Source organism: Giraffa tippelskirchi, chromosome 11 (genome assembly GCF_054371585.1).
Source record: "Giraffa tippelskirchi isolate mGirTip1 chromosome 11, T2T-mGirTip1v1.2.pri, whole genome shotgun sequence".
NCBI lineage: Eukaryota > Metazoa > Chordata > Mammalia > Artiodactyla > Giraffidae > Giraffa > Giraffa tippelskirchi.
Genome location: NC_137285.1, coordinates 145342813 through 145367065, shown reverse-complemented (window position 1 = coordinate 145367065; position 24253 = coordinate 145342813). Strand labels below are relative to the sequence as shown.

Below are 24253 nucleotides of genomic sequence, written 5' to 3'. Positions count from 1 at the left end.
AGGTCACATGTATGCGACTGTGTGTGCTCAGGCAGGTGAGACCTGGGGGAGAAAACAGACAGTGAAATTTCCACTCAAGTCAGAGGCTGACAGAGCGGGGATCTGCCACAAGGACACAGAGGGAGAGGAGAGAAGGCTTCCCAGCTCTGAGAGGCAAGGGCTTCCCCCCTGAGAGTCCCCGACAGAGGGAAGGTCTCGGCCTCCCATCTCTTCTGCCTCTCCCCTTTGATTGCCTTAGGGTCCTGCGGGCCACTGGGAGAAGGCAATGCCAACAGGCCTGGGGCCCTCTGAGCAGGGCTGGGCCCCGAGGAGGGAGTGTCCAGTGGCCTGTGCTCCTCTTGGTGCAGGCCTGACCTTTCCTGGCTTCTCTCCTTCCTTCCCCAGGCCCCCTCTGTCTTCCCCAAGTGCCCCTGCCCTTCATCCCTAAGGGGCACATCTTGGGGTGCATTTTCTCTCAAGGGCTGGATTTCCCTCTCTCATTCCCGAGTTTCCTCATCTAGTACGTGTGGTTAGTAACTTGTGTCAGGGTTCTTGTAAGAATTAAATGTGGTAACGAGTTTTCTGTGCTGAGCATGTGTTGCTGCTGCTGCTACTGCTGCTAAGTCGCTTCAGTCGTGTCCGACTCTGTGCGACCCCATAGATGGCAGCCCACCTGGCTCCACCATCCCTGGGATTCTCCAGGCAAGAACACTGGAGTGGGTTGCCATTGCCTTCTCCAATGCAGGAAAGTGAAAAGTGAAAGTGAAGTCGCTCAGTCATGTTTGACTCTTAGCGACCCCATGGACTGCAGCCTACCAGGCTCCTCCGTCCATGGGATTTTCCAGGCAAGAGTACTGGAGTGGGGTGCCAGCATGTGTTAACATACCACAAATGGTGTTTTTTTTTGTTTGTTTTGTTTTTTGCAAGGGAGGAAGAAAGGGAAACAAGGAGTGTCAGAAGAGGTAAAAACGTAAGGGTTTTTTCCTTATTTAAAAAAATTCTTTAAAGGATAATTTGTATTATGATGTTTATCATATGAATAGAAGTAAAACGTTTGCAACAGTCCTATAAAGAAAAGAAGGGAGAAATGGAAGTAAAGTGTTTTAAGATTTCTTAAACAAATTAAACCTGTGTACTTTAAACCTTAGAATTACTGCTAAAAATAAAAAAAGAGGTGCAGCTAATTAGCGAACAGAGATAAAATGGAATACTACAAGAACACTCAGCTGGTCCAAAAGAAGGTAGTTAAAAAAGAAAAAAGAACAAAGGACAGATGAGACAAATGGAAAACAAATATCAAAATGATAAATGTAAACCAAACATATTGATGATTACAATTAAATATAAATTGTCTAAACATTTCAGTCCAGAGGTAGAGGTTATTGGACTTCATAAAAAAGCAAGACCAAACTATATACCATCTACAGAAACCTCATTTTAACTGTAAAGACATAGATTAAAAGTAAAAGGATGGAAAATATACACTATGCACATGCTAATTATAAGAATGTTGCAATGGTTCTATAAATACAAATTAGATATTTGTTCAAAGTCAGAATAAAAAATATTACGAGGGATAAAAGAAGGGCTTTTTATAATGATAAACTTATGACTTTCAACTCTGTTACTGGAGGATGTAGAGCCAGAGTCTTAACCTCTCTGAGCCTCAGTTTCCTCTTCTGTAAAATAGGTCTTCAATAGCAAGTGTAAAGCACCCAGTATGGTGCTTGGAATTGTGTGGTTGCTATGGTTCTTACTTTGAGAAGTGAGCCCCAGACGTGGCATTGTTTCTTCCCAGGGCACAGTGCCTGTCTCTTTACCTGGCCTCTCACCCTGCTCTGCTTGATGATCATTTATGCCAGCAATTACCCTCTGGGCACATAAAGAAGGAGCTGTTGACTTTACTATCGATGCTATAAAGTTGCTCTTCCACAGGTGTTGGGGACCCAGGCTTGTCAGTTATGATCCAGTCAATTCTTGTCAGTGTGGGCTGGTCTAGTGAGGAACTGGTCACAGGAAATCTTTTGGGGGCAAGCCGTTTGCTCCCCTTGAGGTTCTTCCAAGGGATATGGAGTCTTCTTGATCTTCCAGAGCCATGGTTATCTCTGGATCTGTATTTTTAATTTCATTTTATTTGAACGAGAGTTTCTCATCTGTGCTAGTCCAATGTAACAAACTCCAAAATGTTGCATTTCAAAGGCAAGTTCAGAGAACTTTTCCATTGAGGAATCAGTTTATTTCAGTCGCTCAGTCGTGTCTGACTCTTTGCGACCCAATGAACCGCAGCATGCTAGGCTTCCCTGTCCGTCACCAACTCCCGGAGTTTACCCAAACTCATGTCCATTAAATCGGTGATGCCATCTAACCATCTCATCCTCTGTCATCCCCTTCTCCTCCTGCCTTCAATCTTTCCCAACATCAGGGTCTTTTCCAATGAGTCAGCTCTTCTCATCAGGTGGCCAAAATATTGGAGTTTCAGCTTCAACATCAGTCCTTCCAATGAACACCCAGGACTGATTTCCTTTAGGATGGACTAGTTGCATCTCCTTGCAATCCAACGGACTCTCAAGAGTCTTCTCCAACACCACAGTTCAAAAGCATCTGTTTTTCTGCGCTCAGCTTTCTTTATAGCCCAACTCTCATATCCATATATGACTACTGGAAAAACCATAGCTTTGACTAGACAGACCTTTGTTGACAAAGTAATGTCTCTGCTTTTTAATATGCTGTCTCATTTGGTCATAACTGCATAAAAGTAATTTTAAAAACATGAGCACATTGGGGTGCGATGGGAAGCTCTTTGGGCTTCAGAGTTTGTGTAGGTCTGGATTTAAAACCCAGTTCTGCTACATTCGTTTGTCCTGAAAGATTTATTGAGCATCCCAGGTTCTGTAGTGATTGGGGATACAGAGGGAAACAAGAGATAGGCCCTTGTCTTCATGGAACTTGTAGTCTAGTAGGGTGACAATAAATAAATAAATGAGCAAAAACAAGTAATTTCATACAGTGATAAGTGTTACAAAGAGAACAAAGTAAATTAGTATAATAGAAAGTGTGTTGGGAAGGTAAGTGAGGTTGGGAAGGTAAGAGTCTGTGGAGACGTGAGTTATGAGTTGTGATACCTGAATACCAGCCAGATAAGGTGAGTGAGAAGAGCAATCAGGCAAAAGGAACAACAAGGGCAAAGGTCCTGGGGTGTCTTGTTTGAGGACTGGAAAGGAGGCCAGTGAGGTTAGAGGGGCGTGAGAGAGGGGCCTGGTCATGCAGGCCGTCACAGGTCACAGGTCAGAATGGAGTGAGCAATGGAAGTCCTCGGGGATTTGAAGCAGCCACTTAGGAGCTGTGCGCCCCTGTGCCAGTTATTTAGTCTGCCTGTGTGTGCAGGCTCAGCTGCTCAATCGTGTCCAACTCTTTGCAACCCTATGGAATGGAGCCTGCCAGGCTCCTCTGTCCATGGGATTCTCCAGGCAAGAATACTGGAATGAGTTACCATTTCCTCCTGTAGGGGATCTTCCCAACCTAGAGATTGAACACAAGTCTCCCACATTGCCGGCAGATTCTTTACCATCTTAGCCACTGGCTTCCCAGGTGGCTCAGTGGTAAAAGAATCCGCCTGTCAATGCAGGAGGCAGAGGAGACACTGGGTTGATCAAGGTTGGAGGAAATGGCAACCCACTCCAATATTCTTGCCTGGAGAATCCTATGGACAGAGGAGCCTGGCCGGCTACAATCCATGGGGTTGCAAAGAGTCAGATGTGACTGAGTGACTAACCTGCCTGAACCTCACTTTATTCATCGGTAAAGGGGAGACGATACCCATCCCATCTCATGGAATTGTTGGAAAATTGGGCAACATGATGCATATAAAAAGCTAAAATGGTACCTGAGACTTTGCAGTTACTTGACAAACACTCGTCTTCTTCCATCTCTGGGCTTCAATTTCCTAGAAACCGAGAGGGTAGGAGTGGTTTCTGTGGCATCATCTCCCTGGAACATTCTTAGTGCTTAAAAAAGGAAGGGGAGTTCTAAAACTAAAACGTTAGGAACATTACTTCAAAATGAAGATAAAGTAGCTCAGAAATTGTGTTGTAAATCATTGCCCAAATAGGATTCCATTTATAAAAATTCAATTTGAGTGCAATTTTCTCAGGAACACACACTTACTGTGTAGAGTAAGGTCAACCTGTGAGTCACACCCTCCCTTCCAGATTCTCTCCTGGATCTCAGTGCAGGGGCTGGGCAGCTTGGGGGGATTGTCCAGGGGTGACCATCTGAGGTCCCTCTATTCAAAAGCTCATTAGCCTCAGATTCTGAGTGGATGACCCCTAAATTTTGGGTCAGGCAGAGTAGGGAGACAAAGCTGAGGGAAGAGGGAGGTCCTAGGATTCCAGAGGGTTCACAAGAATGCCCAGGACAGGCTTTGCTGATTCCTATAGTATAGGAAGTGTTGCCTAGAGACTTGCTACCAGTTTGGACTCCTGGATGTGGGGAAAGCACACCCCCATCACCTTCCCATGAGCGCAGGTGATGCTTCAGTATCCTTTTCAGCAATCTCTCCAGGCAGTCTCTGCCAGCTGATCAAGGTTAACCCGTGAGTGGGCTTCCCTGGTGGCTCAGTGGTAAAGAATCCGCCTGCCAATGCAGCAGACATGGATTTGATCCCTGGTTTGGGAGGATCCCCTGGAGATGGAGATGACAACCTACCCCAATATTCTTGCCTGGGAAATCTCATGGACAGAGGAGCCTGGCAGGCTACAGTCCATGGGGTCACAAAAGAGTCAGACATGACTTAGCGATAAACATCAACAAACAACCCCTGAGTGAATCTCTCTGCCATCCCTGATCTAATCTTACTCCCTTAGATGATGAAAACTCAAGCCTAGGGAGGCAAAGTGTCTAGCTAAAGGCACACATATAGTCAGTGGCAGAGCTCAGTCTCCTGACTATCCACTGCCCCCTGCTGACCCCAGGGTGGGAGAGGCCACGAGACACAGTCTGCTTCCAGGAAGAGAAATATACCATCACCGTATGACAGATACAGCAGTGGAGACGCAGGGACATTGGTCCAATAGAACTAACAAGAAATTTCTGTCCTGGCTGTATTGCTGCCCCTTCCAGTGCCTTCTTCCCCCTTTATAACCAAGTGTACCCTGATATTCTGACACATGTGATTTGGGAACACTCACTGACCCCCGGCTTTCAGGGTGGGTCCTGATGGGCTTCAGACAGTCAGGGTCTCCCCTCCCCATGGCCACAATGACTTGTTTGTGATAGATCGGTCAAGGCCAAGGGAGGCCATCCTGGACAAGTTCTGGCTATAATCTGGTTTGGTTACCATCTTGCTGTGTGGTATCTTCAATGTGAGCCTTTTATGTTCAATCTGAAAAATGTGTGTGTTTGGGGAATGGGGTGGCAGGCATAAGATGATAGCTTTCATACTGAGGTCTGTGGACTCCAAGGTGGTGTTTCAGGACCTGGGGAACCCCTATTTACCCCCACCTTTGGCTTTACCCAGATGTACTCTCCCCTTCTCCAGGCTTCTGAAGAAGGTTTGGTTTGAAGAAAAGGTTTTGTATCTGAAAAAGCACAGTAGCCCTGGGGACAGGTGACCTCACAGGCTCCTCCCACCTGTCCCACCCCCGACACTCCAGACCCATGGATCTGCACCACAGCTGAGAATCTGAGGACAACATGGCTTCTATTTTCAAAAAAAGAGAAAAAGATCAACGAACATTTCTTGACTACCTACTGTGCTGGCCCAGACTGGTCTGTCTGAAATAGTGCATTAGTTTAGAAAGAACACTGAAACATGCTCAATGAAGACAACTTGGAAAACACTAAGAAAAATCACAAAGAGATAAGTAAATTCAGCGGTAATCCCATTAGAGTCCAGCATTGTCGGCCACGTCATTGAGAGTCCTTCCTTTCTCTCTTCCTCTCTGATACTCAGTGTTTCTGTCTGCAAGTTCATCTCTCTCTCTTTTTCGTCTTTTAAAAAATATGATCAGTTTTTTAATTTTTAAAAAACTTTTTGTTTTATATTGGAGTGTAAATGATCAGCGGGGCTTCCCAGGTGGTGCTAGTGGTAAAGAACCTGCCTGCCAATGCAGGAGACATAAGAGACGCGGGTTTGATCCCTGGGTTGGGAAGATCCCCTGGAGGAGGGCATGGCGACCCATCCCAGTATCCTTGCCTGGGGAATCCCCCGGACAGAGGAGCCTGGTGGGCTAAAGTCCACAGGACCGCAAAAAGTCAGACATGACTGAAGCGACTCAGCAGCAGCAGTATAACCAATTAATAATCTGATACTTTCAGGTGGACAGCAAAGGGATTCAGTCACACATATACATGTATCCGTTCTCCTTCAGATGTCCCTCTCATGCAGGCTGCCACATAACACTGAACAGAGATCCTTATGTGAAGCTTGTCTTTTAGTTTGGACCCTGATCCTGTCATTGGTCCTCTTTCCGTTTCAATTTTCTTAAGAGAGAGACCCAGTTTACAGGTGGAAAAGACACTCTTGATTTCCTTTTCAGTTTCATCAAAACCATTACTGGTGTTTCAGAGCATGGGCAGGTGGAGCTTGTACCTTCCTATTTCTGCAGAGTCATAGGCCTGAAATCTCAGGCTAAGGGGACAGCTCCTCTAACACCATAATCCTTCCCAGGAGGAGAGGTTGGTGGCACTAGGACAGGACATCCACACTGGTGATGTAAGGGACTGCCAACAGAGAGTAGCTTCAAAGGCACTGGAAAGACCCCACGATGGAAAGAATCCAGCCCTCCCCAAGGACTACAGTGGAGAAAGTCACTTGTCCTTGAAGAAAGAGGTTTCCTGTGGCATTAGTGGTATAGAACATGCCTACCAATGCAGGTTAGATGTAAGAGACGCGAGTTTGATCCCTGTGTCAGGAAGATCCCCTGGAGGAGGACACGGCAACCCACTCCAACATTCTTACCTGGAGAATCCCATGGACAGAGAAGCCTGGCAGGACTACAGTCCATAGAATTGCAAAGAGTCAGACACGACTGAAGCGAGTCAGCACGCACACACATAGAGAAATACAATCCATGTTAACACAGTAGATATTCTTGCAATAAAGAAATCAGCTTAACTCAATGTTCCCCAAACACTTTGGTTGCTAAATCTTTCTTTCTTTTTTTAAAATGAAATATTCTCTCCCACTTAACTCCTTTGGGAGCTACGGCTGATCCAAGGCCCCATTGTTCAGTGGAAGGTGAAGGTCCTGAGAGCAGAGGACACTTTCCCAGTGCCGGGCACCCAAGTCTCTTGACTCCCACCCAGACCATTGCTCTGAGATGGGATTATAGTCCTTGCCTCTCTCCACCCTGCTTCTCGATCTCCCAAGCTGCAGTCTCTGTAGCAACATTAGTAGCACCCCAAGTTCTAGGGTGGATCCCTAGGAGATCATTGTTCATCTGTTGGCTCACAACTCCTGTTGCTGTTGTTTGGTTGCTAAGTCATGTTCGACTCTGCAACCCCATGGACTGCAGCGCACCAGGCTTCCCTGTCTTTCACTATCTCATAGAGTTTGCTCAAACTCATGTCCACTGAGTCAATGATGCCATTCCAACCATCTCATCTTCTGTTGCCACCTGCTTGTTTTGCTCTTAATCTTTCCCAGCATCATTGGTCTTTTGGTCTTTTCTAATGAGTCAGTTCTTTACATCAGATGGCCAAAGTATTGGCGTTTCAGCTTCAGCATCAGTCCTTCCAATGAATATTCAGGAAGGAAAATCAATATCCAATTGATTTCCTTTAGGATTGACTAGTTTGATCTCCTTGCTGTCCAAGGGACTCTCAAGTCTTCTCCAGGACCACAATTCAAAAACATCAGTTCTTCAGTGCTCAGCCTTCTTTACGGTCCAACTCTCACCACTCCTGGAGGCCCAGACTTTCCCACGTGGTTTGGGGGAAGAATTCCCTTCACTGTGGGGTGGAGCTCAGTTCAGGCCTGAGGAGGGGCTGGGAGAGCCAGAGAGGGCAGGAGGCTTGAAGCAGACAGGGAAGTTTCTGATATGTTTACCCAATGCTTAAACTGAGTCTCAATTTATTTACATTGAACATTTCGGTAACCATCTGCTCTTAAACTAAATGGAAAATTATCCTTCTACTGTGATGGCAGTTCCTTTGGATGTTTTTAATACAAAAAAATCTATCATTTTAATGTAGACAGCTCAGCTAATAAAAATGATGTGTGCCATTAGTAATTATCCCAGAAATACAATGCAAACTGGCAGACTGGGCCCATCCTGCTGCCTGGAGAAGTTCCTCCTGGGGCCCTGGGCTGGGTGGGATGGTCCAGCACTTGTGGGTGAACAGGTGAGCATAAGCAGGGAGAAGCCCTGGAAGACAGACAAAAACCAGCATCAGGGAGACTGACAGAGGGTCTGGGCAGGCCTAAAGCTTGGGTCTGTTGTGTGCTGGAACAAGAAGAGGCAAGAGAGGTCATGTATACCCCCTGAAGGCTTATTGATAATTCATGATTAATACTGGCCTTTCCCCACCTTGTGCCAAGTAACCTTGGAACACAGAAACCACCGACCCCCTCACCCAGTCCCTCTTCATGGCCCCGCAGGAAAGGCAGCTGGAGGTCTCACCAGGGGTTGTAGCCTCAAGTCACCTTGGAGGCAAGGCATGTTATACAAATCTATGGAGCTTCACAGGTGTGGGAAACACAGAACTGTGGGTCTTTGATAAGCTGGAAGATACACTTCTCTCCTAAAAACATTTAAATTAAAAAAGACTGAAACACAGACTGGCTGTGAAACACAAACATAGCTGCAGGTTGAATTTGGCTGTGGGCGGCGAGTTTGGGAATCTGGTCTAACTCAAGAAGTCACCCCTCTCCCATGACCCTCCCCCCACCCCCAACAAGGCTAAGTTTTGGTAGCCTGGCTGGATTCCACACTTTTCCACACTCTCCCAGGCTGAGTATATACAGAGGGATGGGTTGGGACCCCCTCCCCAGAGCCTGAGAAGGTCTACACCTCTGCACTCCAGCTGTGGCTGAGAAGCAGATGGAGCTGACACCAGGTTGGAATAGTGGATAGATGATGAGTAATCTCAGAAACAGAGACTGAGGCTTCCCAAATGCTGAGTCTTTCAAGGCAATTAGATCCTTGAGTTGGGTAGGAGGTATAAGTGAGGAAGGAGCAAATGGGATGTCTGCTAGCTCAAGTTCAAGTTGAACAGAAGCCTCATGTGGCTGAATGGGCTAGTTAAAACTCATTCAGCAAATAGCAAGGGACAGAAACCCAACTGGCTTAAAGAAAAAAAGAATATTTTGGCTTGTATAACAAACATATCCAAAGATCTTATTTTTGCCCATCTCCTGGCTCAGCTTTCCTTGATGAAGATTTCTTTCCCAGATGACACCTGCCTCCTGGGCACAAAATGGCTGCCAGCAGCAACGGGGGTATACCAGCCCCTCTCAGGAGCCTTTGCAGAACCAGCAAGTATCAGCCAAAGTCCTGAAGTTGAGCCCCTTTGCCTCTGATTCGCCCAGTCAGGGAACAAGCCCATCTCTGAACCAATCAGTATGGACAGGCAACACGGCACTCTGATTGGCCAAGCCTGACTCACAGGCCCACCTTAGAGGGCAGGATCAGTCTCACAGAGATCAGAAGGACTAAAAAGTGGGGAGGACCCATTCAGAGAAGAAGGTTGAATGGATGCTTGAAGGACTTCACCCTACACAAGGAGAGAAGAAAAGAAGGAACTGGAGATGTACTGAGTGCCTCCTGCATGCCAGAATGGTCTGCACACTGTACTTACACTATCTTAAGCCCACCATGTACGTATTCTGGGCCTCCCAGATAACTCAGGAGGGTAAAGAATCTGCCTGCAAAGTGAGAGACACAGGAGACTTGGGTTCTATCCCTGGGCTGGAAAGATCCCCTGGAGGGGGGCATGGCAACCCACTCCAATATTCTTGCCTGGAGAAACCCAGGGACAGAGGAACTTGACGGGCCACAGTCCATGGGGTCGCAAAGAGTCAGACACGCCTGAACTAGCGTACACACATATGTATTCTACTGCCAGATTACAAGTGGGGAAGCTGGAGCTCCGAGGAGTTTGTCGCTCTTGCGAAGTTGCCCAGCTGGTGGAGAAAAGGCCTTGCTTTGTACTTGGCGTTGAATGGAAGGACTTGTGTGCACTGGGCATCACCCCTCTGAGCTCACTCGGATCCTGTAGACCGTCTGCTCGTGGCCATTATCCATTTCATACGGGGGTCTGTGACGGGTAGGACACAAATTATGGGGTCAGAGCCCTCAGTAGGGGGTCTGTGATGGGATGAGCGTGTGACTGACACCTGCCTTCCCTGTCCGACTCTGAGTTCCTAGCGGGGGAGGGATCATGTCTCACTCACCCTGGGGTCCTCAGGGTTTATCTCAGCTTCAGATCGGGGAGCTAAGGGGGGATTGGAAATCTGAATTCCAGGCTTGAATCTGCAACCCAACCTTCTTAGCCTGCCCACTCTCCAATGGAGCGCCTCTCCTGACCCCTAAGGCTCCTCAGAACATGGTTTTGGAACTGTGGGTGGTGGGTAGGAGTGCTCGCCAAGTGTGCTTTGGACTTGATGATTCTCTGGGCTGTGCTGAGAGTTTCTTCGGGTGTCAGCTGTGCAAAGACGCGTGCACACTGGTCTGCCTGGGTGTTCCATGTTGGCAGCTCCTCTAAACAAGTTTTAGTTTCAGGAAAGAGTCTCAGAGGGATGCCCGTCCTACCTGAAAAATCTGGGAGGAGAAACGGGGGAGCCTGAGTTCCTTCTCAGACACTTCACCACGAGCCTCCACAAACTTGACACTGGACTGGCCTGCATGGATCAGGGGAGGAAAGTCTGGACCCTGAAATCAGGCTCAAGGCTTCCTTCTGGGGTCATCAGGCTGGTTGCTCTCGATCTAGCTGTGACAGCCAGGCAGACCTATCGCTTCCAGGCAGCTCTGAAGGGACAGGCATGGGTGGGAGAGAAGAGAGACTGCCCCCCCCCACAGCTCCCTCCCGGCTTCCCAATCACATCAACAATTTCTCTCAGCATTGTTTCCAGTGCCATTAATATTCATAAGCGACTTTTCTATTGTGTTTGCAATTTTCCAGCAGACAGACAGGCCCGCACTTCCCCCGTGTTAATAGGATGCAAAGCTCACCAACCCAGATCTTATTAGCAAATCTCCGTTAGATGCCGAGGCCCTTCTGGGCTGCCTGATAGGCGAGCTTTCCACCACCAGTGACAGCTGGAGCAGGTCTTAATCCAATATGACTTCACAATCCCCTACTGCAGGGACAGTCCCGAGGAGCAGCCTGAGCTGGGAGCAGATCAGCCTGAGTCACACATCCTCTTAGGGTGGAAATGGAATCACTGGGGCGGCCAGTGCAGAGAGGCCAGTGTGGGTGGGCTGCCTCTCCCCCAAAAAAGGGGGCACGTCATCAGTTTTGTCTTTCAACCACTTGGAGTTTTGTTTATTCAACAGAATGATCACCCAGTGCTTCCCACATGCTTGGCATTGGACTGGGTGCTGGGATATGGATATGAGCATGACCCGCTTCCTCCCTCCCAGGCTGTCTAGGCTGGGGCGGTCGAGCTGTGTTTCTAGATAATTGCCTGTGGTAGTTGTTATGGAGAAGGAAGCCCAAGGTGCTTTGGCCCCTAGGAAGAGGACAGCACTGAACAATACCCGGAAACAGCTGAGCCGAACCTGGGAACCACAGGGGTGGAAGACATAGACGCTGGAGGTCATTCCTAGCTCTGCCTTGAACCTGAGGGAATTCCTTTTCAGCACTTCCTAGCGGCATAACCTTGGCCCAGTCTTTTGACTTCTCTGTGAGGCAGCCCATCTGTAAAACAGGAGTAATGGTAATTGCTTCCTCCTAGAGTTGATGTGAGGATTAAACAGGGCTGGACACACTGGAAGCAATTGGTAAGTATAACTATTGCTATTATTTATTTGGGGTTGCTCAGAGTTTTAACTCTCTTCAACTGAACTTCAGTTTCTGTACTGGGGAGAATGAGCCAAGGTGTCTGAAGGTGCCTGGCTGTTTGGAAGCACACAGATCCTTGTCAGCTCTGTGGCTGCTTGTTGTAAAGTCAGGGCACTGGGAGAGGGGTCCTGTATTCCAACCCTAAACTCATTAGCCACTGAGGCAACCTTGGTATGGATGAGATGAATCCAGGACCTGAATGAAAACTGATCAAAATCTGTGGAATCATGGAGGTAGGGTAGAGAACCTGAAGAGTGTCTTTCTAGGTCTGAAATCTCATGACCTAAGCCCGGGTCCTGCCCTTCAGGTCCAGCTTGAGGTGCGGCTGTGAAGACAAGTCTGCCCCAGGTCAAATGCACTCCAACACATCCTGCAGTGGTGGACAAGTGTGGGTCCCATAGGCAAAAGATGGCAGGAGATGTGGGAGGGGAGGTCCCTGAGGGTTGGGACCGTCAGGGAGGTCTCCTTGGAGGGGGTGGGACTTGACTTGAGCTGAAATTCTGAGAAGGGGTAGAATGTGGACGGGGAAATGGAAGTGTGATCTAAATGGTGGACATAGGAGGGGCAAAAGCCTGGAAGGAGGCTGGAGAGTTAGCGAGTGGGAGGAGTGGGGCTGTCCTCAGGAGGCCACTAACCAGCCCGCCCTTGGTTTTGTTAGCTCCGTGTTTAACTAAAATATATGAAAAGCTTCAAAGGGAGTATTGTGTTTTTTCTTGCCATAGTCCTCATCATTCCTCATCATACCCTACCAGGTCTAGATCACACTTTTAAGTTTCCTGCCTGGTATACTTGCAAGTACCCTAGTACCCTGACAAGTATCCTAGAACACTTGCAGTTACCATAGTACCCTCGCAGGTACCTTAGTACTCTCGCAGGTACCCTAGAACCCTCGCAGGTACACTAGTACCCTCACAGGTACCCTAGTATCCTCGCAGGTACCCTAGAACCCTCGCAGGTACCCTAGTACCCTCAGAGGTACCCTAGTACCCTGACAGGTACCCTAGTACCCTCAGAGGTACCCTAGTACCCTCGCAGGTACCCTAGTACCCTCAGAGGTACCCTAGTACCCTCGCAGGTACGCTAGTACCCTCAGAGGTACCCTAGTACCCTCAGAGGTACCCTAGAACCCTCAGAGGTACCCTAATACCCTCAGAGGTACCCTAGAACCCTCACAGGTACCCTAGTACCATCAGAGGTACCCTAGTACCCTCACAGGTACCCTAGAACCCTCGCAGGTACCCTAGTACCCTCAGAGGTACCCTAGAACCCTCACAGGTACCCTAGAACCCTCGCAGGTACCCTAGTACCCTGACAGGTACCCTAGCACTCTCATAGGTACCCTAGCACCCTCTCAGGTACCCTAGTACCCTCACAGGTGCTCTAGTACCCTCACAGGTACCCTAGTACCCTCACAGGCACCCTAGTACCCTCGCAGGTACCCTAGTACCCTGACAGATACCGTAGTACTCTCATAGGTACCCTAGTACCCTCGCAGGTACCCTAGAACCCTCGCAGGTACCCTAGTACCCTCGCAGGTACCCTAGAACCCTCGCAGGTACCCTAGAACCCTCGCAGGTACCCTAGTACCCTGTTTGTGATCCTAGCCAGATAGGACATGAACTTTTTTGCTGGGGATTCAAGCTCAGGTGGACCATTTGCTCTAACCACTCTAGAAACTGCCCAAAGGGTCTGGGCCCTGGGAAGCTGTTTTATCCCAGGGCCTAAGTTTCCTAGGTTGGTCAAAGAATGGTGGAGGGTCTGCTCATTCACCCTCCCCGCCCCCCCCACCCCCAAGATAAGGGAGCTATAACTCAGTTCCCAGACCCACTTTGGCAAAATGGCTGGACAAAATGGGATTGCTGGCTGATGGGTGGTTAAGGTTGTGTACGGCCTCTGCAGTCCAAATTCTCTGCTCATTCCAGAGCCCCAAATCTGCCCTGGACTCACCCTCCTCTGCCCCTCACCTTCACCCCTACTTCTCCAAGGCTTCAGCAGTGACACTGGAGGTTGTGAGCCATCTCCAGATGCCTGGGGATAATGAATGAGGCCAATAATATACCTGTGTGAAGTGAAAAGTTCCCTCAACTCCCTCAGCTGGTTTCAAGGGTGAGGATTTTTCTCACCTACAGATCTCTGTGTGTTCTTGAAGGCAGCTGAAGCCGGGATGCTTTGCAAGCAGGGGCCCTAGGAAGGGTCGCTTTGGATGTCCCACTGTGGCTAGGAGAGCACACAGCTGAGAAGGAAGGGGTAACAGATGGTGGATGGGCAGTGTGGCTTGATCGTTGGGGACATGGTATTTCTGAGTCACAGACACCTGGGCTGGAACTCTGAGTCAGCTGCTGGATAGCTGTGTGAACTTGAACAAGCCCTGTAGCCTCTCTGAGCTGCCCATGAGGTGGTTATGGGGACTAAGTGGGCTGGTGCATATAAAATGCTCAGCAATGTGCCTGCCATATAATAGGCCCTCAATATAGGAAGGAGAGCTGTAATTACTGTTACTGTTATTTTGGGGCTAGCCTCGTGGGTTCCTCAGCTGGTGGACAGCTGAGCTGTTCCATCTTTGGTAAAGTAGTTGGAACATGTCGGCTCTGCCCTTTGAGCTCAGGCTGGACAGATCCCAGGGGTGTTAGAGAGGAGACTTGAGGCATTAGTGAGCCTGGCAGCTGAGAAGGAGAAACACAGACTCCACAGAGAAGGGCATTAGATTGGCAGCTCCCAGCAGGCTCTGGTGCACGGACACAGGGACTCTCTCAGGGGTCAAGGGTCATGCTGTCCTACCAGGCAGAGCTGAAGCATCGAGAATGTCTCAGCTGGCAGGAGCTTTGGGGGTTGTCCAGGCCAACCTTATCAAAAATTTCAATAACATTTTTATTACTTTTTTATTGCTGCTATTACAAAGTACCACAAACTTGATGTTTTATACCAATACAGATTTATTGTCTCAAGGTTTTGAAGGCCAGAGGTCCAAAATCAGTATCATTGGTGAAAATCAAGGTGTTATCAGGATGATGTTTCCTCTGGAGACCCCAGGGCAGGAATCTGGTTGCTCCCTCTTCTGGCTTCCGGGACCTGTCACTTTCCTTGGCTCTGCTGCTAAGTCTCTTCAGTCGTGTCCAACTCTGTGCGACCCCATAGACGGCAGCCCACCAGGCTCCCCCATCCCTGGGATTCTCCAGGCAAGAACACTGGAGTGGGTTGCCGTTTCTTTCTCCAGGCTGCATAATTCTGATCTCTCTGATCACATAGGCTTCTTCTCTCCTGCCTGTGTCAAGTCTCCCTCTGTTTCCACCTTATATAAGGATACCTGTGACTACAATGAGGGCTCACCTGGAATTATCTCGGATAAGGTCCCCAGGGCAAGATAATTAATCCTATCTACAAAGTCTCTTTTTTTCGGCATGTAAGGTAAAGCTATGGTTTTTCCAGTAGTCATGTATGGATGTGAGAGTTGGACTATAAAGAAAGCTGAATGCTGAAGAATTGATGCTTTTGAGCTGTGGTTCTGGAGAAGACTCTTGAGAGTCCCTTGGACTGCAAGGAGATCCAACCAGTCCATCCTAAAGGAGATCAGTCCTGAATATTCATTGGAAGGACTGGTGCTGAAGCTGAAACTCCAATACTTTGGCCACTTGATGTGAAGAACTGACTCATTTGAAAAGACCCTGACGCTGGGAAAGACTGAAGGTGGGAAGAGAAGGGAATGACAGAGGATGAGATGGTTAGTGACATCACCAAGTCGATGGATATGAGTTTGAGCAAGCTCTAGGAGTTGATGACGGACAGAGAAGCCTGGTGTGCTGTAGTCCATGGGGTTGCTAAGAGTAGGACTCTACTGAGTGAGCTGAACTGAAGGTAATATTTACCAGTTCTAGGGATCAGGACACAGATATCTTTGGAGAAAACATGATTCAGCCTGCCACATCGTTAAAAAAAAATTGTTTTGAGGTAATTTTAGTCTCATAGAAGAGTTGTAGAACTAGTGTAAAGAGTTTCCATACACCCTTTACCAGATTCTCCCTTATGATTATCATAAACAATCAAAATTTGTCAAAATTAAGAGATTCATCCTGTTACAATATTATCATCTAAGTTTCAGAACTTATTTGGATTTGAACAGTTTTTCCGCTAATGTCCTTTTTCTTGGTGAGATCCAGTCCAGGACACCACATTGCATTTAGCGATTATGACTCCTTAGTGTTAGTCACTCAGTTGTATCCGACTCTTTGCAACCCCATGGACTGTAGCTCCCCAGGTTCCTCTGTCCATGGAATTCTCCAGGCAAGAATACTGGAGTGGGTTGCCATTCCCTTCTCCATGACTCCTTACTCTGGACCAATTTGTGACATTGCCTCAGTCTCCCATGGTCTCTTATGACCTTGACACTTTCAAAGGGTGCTGGTCAGTTTTTTTGGGGGGTGTGGGATGTTCTTCAATTGGGGTTTGTCTGGTATTTTCTTGTGATTATATTGAGGTTATGTGTTACCAGGATGGATTCTACAGAAGGGGGTGCCTCATCAGGGCATCACATGGGGATACGTGATGTTGACATGTTTTAGTGACATGTAACTGGTGATGTGAACCTTAGCCCTGGTGCAGGTGGTGTCTGCTAGGATTTTCCCCTAATAATTTAATAACTTTCTCTGTAATTATTTATCATTTGAGAGGACATGCTTTGAAACAAGGGCTTCCCTGGTGGCTCAGATGGTAAAGAATCTGCCTGCAGTGTGGGAGCCCTAGGTTCGATCCCTGGGTGGGGAAGATCCCCTGGAGGAAGGGCATGGCAACCCACTCCAGTATTCTTGCCTGGAGAATTCCATGGACAGAGGAGCCTGGTGGGCTACAGTCCATGGGGTCACAAGAGTCGGACATGGCTTAGTGACTAAAACGCTTTGAAACAGTATGTCCTGTTTCTGCTTAAACTTTCAGCCACGGATTTTAGCCTCCAGGGATGGATCTTGTCTGTGGTAATTATGAATATTGCTGTGGTGTTCATGCATTCCTTCTAGATTTATTACTTGGAATTCTTCTGTAAGGAAAAGTTGTACCTTTATCCCTGGTTGTTTATATCTGTGTGAACTCATGGGTTTGTATTTTGTTCTTTGGGTTAGATTTCAGTACTTTTGTGATTTATCTTTTTTTGCTCAACTTGTCCCAGCTTGGCTCATGGGGGGCTCTTTCAGGTGGACTCCTGTGCCTTTTTGAAATGTCCTGTCCTTCCTTTCTCTTTGCTTCCTTCCTTTCCTTCTGAGGATTAGGTCCCCTACTCTGAATGTAGTATGTGGCCTCACACAGTCTTAGACCCAGCCATTCTGAGACAGTGTGAGGCCACATACTACATTCAGAGTTAAGGGTTTCTGGTGGACAAGGATTACATTTTCCTTTAAAATTGCCAGCACTTAGTTCTGGCCAAGGACATAAGACATACGGGCACACTTTGGAGATATTTTAGGTTCAGGTCCAGACCACTGCAATACGAAGAATATTGCAAAGTGAGTCATGGATTTTTTGGTTTCCCAGTTCTTATAAAAGTTATGTTTGCAATATACTGTGATTTACTAAGTGTGCAACAGTAAACAGTATTTTGTCCAAAACCTCACATAATTTAATTAAAAAATACTTTATTGCTAAAAAAACTCTGTCATCCAAACCTTCAATGAGTGATAGTAACCTCAAAGATCACTGATCACAGATCACGATAACCGAGATAGTAGTAATGAAAAAGCTTGAAATAATGTGTGAATTACCAAAACGTGACCCAGAGACACGAAAGGAGCAAAGTGCTGTCGGAAAAGTGGCGCTGACAGACTTGCTCAGTGCAGGGTTGGAGCAAATCTTCAATTTGTAAAAAACTCAGTATCTATGAAGTGCAATAAAGCAAAGCAGAATAGAACGACGTCTGCCTGTACTCAGAAATATGAATTTCCTGGGTTCCCTCTTCCCCTCAGTCCCCTTCTCTCCCACATTCCTGGGTCTAGTCTTCTGTTAGAGCAACTTCCTGGGAGGCAGGAGGCAGTCACCCTAGGAATGAGGGCTTTGGGATCACATCTCTGTTCAAATCCTTTCTCTACTTCTTCTTCGCTCTGTGACCTTAGTGGCTGATCTGCCCTCTCTGTACCCCTGTAAAATGGGGATGATGAACTTAACCTCCGAGGGTCAGTGTAAGGATCACAAGAGATAACTGATGCTTGAAAAGTACGGCTGTGACTACTGCAGCCTGCATAATTGGTTGGAGATGAAATACCAGACAAAGTCGAGGGAAAGGAGGATCTATGCTGGTCAGTCCTGTTTCCAAGAAAGCCCCAATTTTATGTGTTCATTTTAAGCAGGGGGCTTTGTTTAATCCATAACTCTAAGTGATTTAAAACATATAAATGTGTGAACCTTTGGCTGTAGATATATTTACCGATAAGAATAAAAAAGACCCGCCACCAGCTCATATGTCTTCTGTTTTTGTTTGCAAGTTGGGTTCACGTGTTTTTCACGTCTTACCTAAGGTGCTCTGGAGTCAGAGACCCCTCTCCTGCCTCGCTGAGCACCCCTCCCCCTCCCTCTTTGCCTCCATCAGCCCAGGAAAGGCAAGCAGAAGGCACACCAGAATAGCATCCTTCCCAATGGGAAGAAAAAGCTTGTTGTATTAATGACCACACTTAACATGCTTCAATTTTAATCCCTGCTTTAAATTTGGCACAATTGTTTTTACAATAAAGCCTGATTTTTTCCACAATAGGATGCTGAGCGTATGTGCTTTCTATTCAAACACAAAGAAAGCTCACTTTACTGTGTAAAAGAAAGAAAGAAAGAAAAATCAGTCTTTGTTGTACTAGAAATTCACAGATTCGAGTCAGTTGCCAGACTGTTCAATAACTGCCTCCCTTCCCTTCCTCCACATCCCTCTCAGCCTCATTACAAGCATTTCTGAGCACCTACTGCATACACCCATTCCTGAGCACCTACTGTATGCCAGGCATGAGATTAAGGATGAGTGAGGCACATGGCCGTCCCCCGGGAGGGAGAATTGACCTCAGTGGGCTGCAGGCTGAAGATCAGTAAGCGAGACCAGGACCCTGCAGCCCAGATCCTTGGGGCCACGTTTCTCAATGTGTGTGTTCCCCAGATGATTTCAGGCACTCATGGTGGTGTTAGTCATTCAGTTGTGTCCGACTCTCTGCGACCCCACAGACTATAGCCCACCAGGCTCCTCTGTCCATGGGGATTCTCCAGGCAAGAATACTGGAATGGGTCGCCATTCTCTTCTCCAGGGGATCTTCCCAACCCGGGGATCAAACCCAGGTCTCCTGCATTGCAGGTGGATTCCTTACCAGCTGAGCCACTAGGGAAGCCACAGGCCTGGCATCAAGTCTCACTGAGTTGTGAGTGAGAAGGTTACTCTCTTGCAATCATTTTCAGTACTGATCTTGGCTGGAGAAAGTCTCTGATGGGGACTTGTGAGTCATTAATACCACTCTAGCCCTTGTCACTTTCCCCACTTAAAAAAAAAAAAGCTTAATTTATTTATGTGGTTGCACTGGGTCTTAGTTGTGGCACTCAGGATCTTCATTGCGACATGTGAGATTTTTAGTTGCGGCATGCAACTAAACACTAACAGTGGTTTTCATGCCATTGCCTTGCAGATACTGTATCTATTTTTACAGTTATGTTGCATTTGTGGACAGTGATACTGGTTTTCCCATGCAAGAGAGGGAAAAGCTTCCTCTTAGGTCAGCATTAAAGAAGAGAGTCAATATAAATAAATAAATGAAGTAAATCATTACGTGGTGTGTGCGGACACAACACAGTTCTGAGGGTGGGGGGCGCCCAATGACCGAAGACAGGAAAATGAGTTGGTTTAACATTCTCTCTGTGTTTAGTTCCCAGGTGCCCTTCCTGCCCTCAGGTCTGAAAGTCCCAGCTCTTGGACGGCCAGGGACATTGGGAGGGGCATTTGGCGATGACTGGGCCAAAACGTTAAGATACCTGCGTGTCCCTTGAGGTCAGGATGCCTACGGCAATGGCGGCCTGACAGAGGCCTCAGAGGGATGGTGTACCATGGGCAGAGCGAAACCTGAGGTGGGGCTCCCCTCCCCAGGGGAGAATCCCTCCAGCCTCTCCTTGGAAGCCCTGGGTTGGTCTTTATTAAGGAAAATGTTTGTGGCTTTGGGCTCAAGGGATTTCCATACTAGTTGGGGAGAAAGTAGAGAAACTCCTAAATTTCACTGAGAGTGGAATGAAATAAAGGCTAGACCAAAGCACATTTGACATGTCCAGAAGAAAGCCTGGTCAATTCTGGCAGGAAAGCAGGGAAGCCTGCTTGGACAAGGAGGCATTTTAATAGCACCTTGAAAGATGAGATGGGAAAACATGGGCGCAAGGCATTCCTTCAGAATGCTCAGAGCCCCCTTCCAGGAAAAGACCTGGGATTTGGAGTCAGACAGACCTGGATTTGATTCCTGGCTTTCCCCTAGTCTAGCTCCATGACCTCGCACATGTCCCTACAACTTTGATTCCTTGTCTGCAAAACGGGCAGAGAGGCAGGAGACTGTCTACCTCTCTGCCTCTGGCAGATTGGAGGGGCAGAGTCTTCCCAGGGTCTAACTGGTAAAGTCCTCCCATTCTTCCTGCAGTAAGAAGCTTTTTAAGAGATTAGTTTCAGGTGGTAATGTAAAGAGCCGCTGGGTTTAAGAACCTGTCTTGGATGGGTTCCAGAGAACTAGAACCTGAAATGGGGATTCTTATGCATCAGTTCTATAGAGGGAGGCCTCTTGAGAGAAACTTGTAAGGAAAGGAGAGAAGCAGAATAGGGCAGAAGAAGGTAGACAAAGAGATGGTTTGGTTTCGGGAGAAGTCGACTAGCCTGATCCCACTTGAGCTCTGAGCCCTGGAGTAGAAATTGCCTCAGAGTTTGTCCCATCCAGTGACAAGAAGTCTCCCTTGTTATAACCCCCACATCAGTCCGCCACTGGCTGCGGGCTGCCCTGGGGGTGGGGGTCCACGAGTTCCCAGTCATCTCTGAGGAAGGCGGGTCCTGTGAGCCCAGGACAGTCCTTCAGAGAAGGGTGCAGATGTGACTGCCCACACCTAGGCTCTGCTGCTTTGGGGAAAATGAAAGTGAACCAGGGTCTCCTGCATTGCAGGTGGATTCTTTACCAACTGAGCTACCAGGGAAGCCCCTCTGCTTTGGAGAAATAGCAGCAATTTCCTCCACTGCTGTAGCTTCAGAATACTCAGAGCCCCCTTCCAGGGAAAAACCTGGGATTTGGAGTCAGACAGACCTGGACTTGATTCCTGGCTTTCCCCTAGTCTAGCTCCATGACCTTGCACAAGTCCCTCCATCTCTGATTCCTTGTCTGTAAAATGGGCAGGGAGGCAGGAGACCATCTACCTCTCTGCCTCTGGCAGATTGGAGGGGCAGAGTCTTCCCAGGGTCTAACTAGTTAAGTCAGTTTGGCCTGGTGAAAGAACAGACCCGAGGAAGGCATTTCCCTTAATCGGGGTGGCATCCAGCCACACAGTGGGCTGTGGGCAGAGTAGAAGTTTGGCATTGGCACAGCCCAGGCAAGCATGTGGTTGGCAGGATCGGGTGGGCCCGGGTCTTAGGTAGCGCATAAACCAGACAAATGAATATTTGATAGAAACATAATTCCAGAGAACGAGGGCCCCTGTTGGCCTGATGGTGAAATACAGTGGCTGTCTGACCTCCCAGAGGAATAAATCTGCCCAGTGGCGCTTTCCAGCCTGAGACATGGAAGCCCCTCCATGCAGCTTTTCCAGGAAGAGCTTAAACACTTAGCTTGGGGATGTTTACCATCTGGTGGAGCACTGGGATCTCAAGGTCATCTTGGCTGTGGCTCCTCACCCTGCCCTAGGCGTGCCTCTGTGCCATCCTGGTGCCCGGGGGCTGCCTGCCACTGTGGAGCAGGAATGAGCAGAGGCCAGCGCTGAGAAGGAGGGGCAGGAAGCACCCGCCTTCACTTCCTGGGCTTTGTTAAAGGAACTGGGGCTGATAGTCTAACCATTACGAGAGCGGGGGGGCAGTGGTTGAGACCTGGATGAGAACCCCAACACGCGGACTACCTAGCTGTGTGACCTCAGCCAGGTTGCTTACCTTATTCGGACTTAGCTTCTTCACCCACAAAGTGGGGTTAATAATAGTGCCTACCTCATAGGGCTGGGGGATGGTTTAATGGGCAAATGTATCTGAAGTGCTTTGCTGGGTGCCCAGCACATGGTCGGTGCTCAGTGAAGGTCAGCTATCATGACAGTATAATAATAATCTGACTCTAGGCCTCCCACTAGCTGTGTGTCCTTCAGCAAATCTAAGCCCTCTGAGCTTCAGTTTGAAGTAAAGTGAAATGAAGTCGCTCAGTCGTGTCCGCTACTGCCTCCCTGTTCTCGTAACGGCTACAGTATCAGGCTCCTCTGTCCATGGGATTTTCCAGGCAAGAGTACTGGAGTGGGTTGCCATTTCCTTCTCCAGGGATCTTCCCCACCCAGGGGTTGAACCCAGGTCTCTCACATTGTAGGCAGACGCTTTTACCGTCTGAGCCACCAGGGAAGCTAGAGCTTCAGTTTACTCATCTGTAAAACAGGTCCAAGCATACCTACCTCATAGATTTAAAAATTGTAGGGGTAGAATACAAAACTTCTGGCCTATGTAAAGTGAAAGTTGCTCAGTCATGTCCAACTGTTTGTGACCTCATGGACTATATAGTCCATGGAATTCTCCAGGCAAGCATACTGGAGTGGGTAGCCTTTCCCTTCTCCAGGGGATCTTCCCAACTCAGGGATTGAACCCAGGTCTCCCACATTGCAGGCAGATTCTTTACCAGCTGAACCATCAGGGAAGCCCAAGAATACAGGAGTGGATAGCCTATCCTTTCTCCAGCAGATCTTCCTGACCCAGGAATTGAACCAGGGTCTCCTGCATTGAAGGCAGATCCTTTACCAACTGAGGTACTAGGGAAGCCCTATGTAAGTGTTCAATAAATAATAATGGTAGTGCTAGTGATGATGATGAAGCCAAAGATAGATTTTAGCAATATGGGGTTATGCTCCTCCTTTTGTGAGATGTGGTTTAGCCTCCCCTTGGCCACCTGGACTACCTTGATGCCTAGAAACTCTGGACATCAGGAGAGTGGTATATCAGGAATCTACCCTCCCTACCTCTGCCCCTCAGCTAAGATACCGGCTGAGACACAAGCCTGGGCCCCAGATTCTGGTTTGCAGGTGTTGGGATGGCAGAATTACGTGGGGTGAGGTGTCCTCCATCATCCTTGTCACCTGCCTTGGCCAGTGGCTCACGATGCTCTCATTGCCTGGAACACTCTTCCTATAGTCTTCTTCTGGCTCACTCCTAACCATCTCTGATATTACCCTCTGCTGCCCATGTCCTCCTCCTGTTTACCCCCTCAGAAGCCAGGGCATCCTCCAGCATCACCTGTAACACTGTATTTACAAATGATTACCAGGTAGCCAGCACAGGGCTAGGTGCTTCACATGCTAACCATCCCCTGCAGTCCATGAGGGCAGGACCATGTCTGCCTCTGATTCCCTGCTCAGCCTGTAGAAGGGTCTCAGGAATTATCTACTGAATGAAGGAATGAATATATCTGGCATTTGGAGTGTTTGGTCAACAGTGGAGACTGATATCACCCTGGCTCACCGACTCTTTCAGGCTGGGAAACTGTGGATGGGAAAAGAAAAGAGACTGGGTTCCTTTGCCCCCTGGGCTTCCCTGGTGGTTCAGTCAGTAAAGAATCTGCGCACAATGCAGGAAACCTGGGTTCAATCCCTGGGTTGGGAAGATACCCCTGGAGAAGGAAATGGCAACCCACTCCAGTATTCTTGCCTGGGGAATCCCCATGGACCGAGGAGCCTGGTGGGCTGCAGTCCAGGGGATCGCAGAGAGTCAGGCATGACTGAGCACAGCGCATACATCCTTTGCCCTCAGGAGTGCTGAAACCCAAGCTCCCTCTAAAGAATATACCTGTTTGATGTAAACTATCCCCAGCACCACGTAGTTTTCCCTCACCTGAGCCTCCTCAGGATACCAGGAAATGGGTTGGACAGTGGTATTCTAGTTTTACAGCCAAGGCTCAGAGAGGTCAAGGGTACGGCCTAGGGTGCCACTGCTTATGGTTGCAGAGCCGGGAACAAAGGCTCGTCACTCCTTGCTGAGGGCTCTTTCTCCTCCATCCCACTTTACAAACTCTGGGCTACATAATCATGAAGTCCCGGAATGTCAGTGTTAGTAGGAAACTTAGAGACTGTATTA

General features: G+C 48.2%; 1 long non-coding RNA gene across 1 annotated transcript; it reads right to left on the bottom strand.

Moving 5' to 3' along the window:
* Positions 1-1394: 1394 nt before the first annotated feature.
* Positions 1395-7376, bottom strand: LOC145525463 (uncharacterized). The gene is made up of 4 exons (XR_014068223.1): positions 7318-7376; positions 6938-7007; positions 3863-3922; positions 1395-2932 (listed from the first exon to the last, which is right to left on the bottom strand). It is a non-coding gene; the product is annotated as an uncharacterized LOC145525463 (long non-coding RNA).
* Between the last annotated feature and the right edge of the window lie 16877 nt (positions 7377-24253).